General features: G+C 42.4%; 1 pseudogene; it reads right to left on the bottom strand.

Moving 5' to 3' along the window:
* Positions 1-413: 413 nt before the first annotated feature.
* Positions 414-531, bottom strand: LOC124607879 (annotated as a pseudogene).
* Between the last annotated feature and the right edge of the window lie 2,099 nt (positions 532-2,630).

Raw genomic sequence — 2,630 nt, 5'->3', positions numbered from 1 at the left:
TAGTCTTTTGTGGTGTTATATATTTTTGATATTAACTTACTGTGGTTTATGGTGTCGTAAGCTGCTGTAAGGTCGATAAAGGCTGCACCTGTAATTTGTTTCCGCTCGTATCATTTTCATGAGCTGAGTGATGACGACAAAGCAAAGATGCACTTATGGCCACCGGCTGATTTTTGTGATTTTGGCATAGAGCATGCAGTACCTATACCACCACTCCGTCTTCAGGCCACAAGTGGCCCCTTCGGGACCATCCGACCGCCGTGTCATCCTCAGTTGGAGGATGCGGATAGGAGAGGCGTGGGGTCAGCACACAGCTCTCCCGGCCGTTATGATGGTATGCTTGACCAGAGCCGCTACTACTCGGTCGAGTAGCTCCTCAGTTGGCATCACGAGGCTGAGTGCACCCCGAAAAATGGCAACAGCTCGTGGCGGTCCGGATGGTCACCCATCCAAGTGCCGGACACGCCCGACAGCGCTTAACTTCGGTGATCTGACGGGAACCGGTGTATCCACTGCGGCAAGGCCGTTGCCGCAGTACCTATACACACGATTTTTTAATCTTGCCCATTCCATGCAAATGTCGCACGATGGTGGAATTATGACACAGCATCAAACTTACCATTTTTCTAGTGCACTGATATGGATGTTTGTGGATTAGTGCGTTCCCATTACACCTCGAAGTTCTTACTGAACGTGAGGAGTCACTAATATAGAAACGATCGTCATTAAAACGAGAAAACCATTTTCTTGCCGTATTCGTACCCTAATACATGACACAAATGTTTCTGGCCTCCTCTACTGCAGTCACCCCCCTACTAAATGTTTTTTAAATGTTTTCAGTCTTTGATCACAATATCAATTCTTTTGACGATGACCGGTTTCAGTCAGTAATGACCATCCTCAAATCTTTTCTATACCATGTCCTAAAGGGATAAGGGCGCAATGGCATCGTCAAAACATATACATAAACCCCGTACAGCATTTATGTCGCAGTTGGTTACTCCTCTACTAAATTAAAACAGAAGAATATGTTGGAAATGTTGCGACTTCTCCACTTGGCACTCCATCTTCTAGCGACCACAGCTGCACTCACTAATGACAAAATGACAATAGATAAAGTCAAATAGCAACAGTCAGCTACAAGCCGAAACTGGCAATCGATAAATAAATCCATAGTAAGCGGAATACCATCGTTCAAAATAAACACGCCAGTAATTTATGCACCAGCCCAACAGAAGCTACATCAGAACACTTTTTCAAGATAAAGACTCGGCAGTTTGAGTGATTAACATTAAAGTTTGCATTTCGCAGATTCTCTCACTACGATTTTACTGTAGTCAGTTTACATCATACGAACAGATATAAATTCCATTGCTGAAAATTATATTTAAAAGTTAACACTCATAATCCCAAAAACAGTAGTATTCAGTAGCAGAGGAGTTATACAAGTCACATCGTTTACGAGGGTTTTATACAAAAAGTACAGGAGAATTGTCATCCTCAACCCAACTGTGACGTGAATACGGCAGTGCACTTTACTAGGCGTGCTGGAGGTTGTATGCTGCTGTCTTATTCCGACCTCTGAACTGAACTATCTACCCAGGTAAAGGGAGACCCCACAGTTTAACGTAGACACCGAACCACGATGCTGCTTGACGTTTTTCGCGTTAATAAATAACTGACAGACATAAGTGAACCACCAAGTAACAGAAAAACATCTTAACGCAGAACAGGAAACAAACCTCAGATCTTTCAACCTGTAATCCGGCATTTACCCAATATTCGTGGGACGTCACAAGTACAGTAAAGTGAAACAAGGTGATAGTTGCTCAATAAAATGTCTAGCGCAAAGTACTTGTGTGTCAAGATGGACATGAAGACAAACTGGAATGGTGGCTCGTGTATTATAATAATAAAAAAAAAATTCATTAGTTTTACTCTTAACTGCATCTTTTAATGTGTTAACATGGATAAGAAGACTGTCATATTTCCTACTTTATTTGTAGTTTTTATAACCAAACCTTTTTCAAACTGATGCTGAACCACTCATTCTTTGAGTATGATATACTTCCATTTCATAAACTGCTTCAAACACAATACCTTAAAGACCATTTACAACGTCCAAAAGATAGAATATCTGTTGGTACGTACAAGGTCGAAGATTAGTCTATGGCCAACGTGTCCGACGTGTCCGAGAGACAAGAACAATAACGATCAAAATAAAGAGAGGGAAAAAAGTGGGTAGTGTCTTTGATTAATAGCGAAAAGTCCTCGATCCTGCGTTAGAGCTTGGCCCCTGCCTAAATTTTGAAAAATGTAATCAGTAATAGTGGCCGAAGACTTCCGGCGTTAAGAAGTCACCTTCATTCTGCCAACGGCCTTCTGAAGGATGCGGAGAAGCGGGCAGAATATCAGGGCCCTCTCTTGCTCTTGGGGTGGGAAACTGTTCTAAAAGGTGGAAGAACCAGCAATGATCAGCTACAAGAGGATGCAGAAGGCAATGGAAAACACTGCATTAAAGACACGTAACGTGTATCCACAGGACACGTGGCCTGTAATCGAAAAAGCATCATGATGATCTCTCGATTGGAAAAAAATTCCGAACTAGTTCCCCATTCGTATCTCCGGGA

The sequence above is a fragment of the Schistocerca americana genome, chromosome 3, assembly GCF_021461395.2.
Source record: "Schistocerca americana isolate TAMUIC-IGC-003095 chromosome 3, iqSchAmer2.1, whole genome shotgun sequence".
In the NCBI taxonomy this organism is placed as follows: Eukaryota; Metazoa; Arthropoda; class Insecta; order Orthoptera; family Acrididae; genus Schistocerca; species Schistocerca americana.
This window is presented reverse-complemented; position numbering and strand designations above follow the sequence as displayed.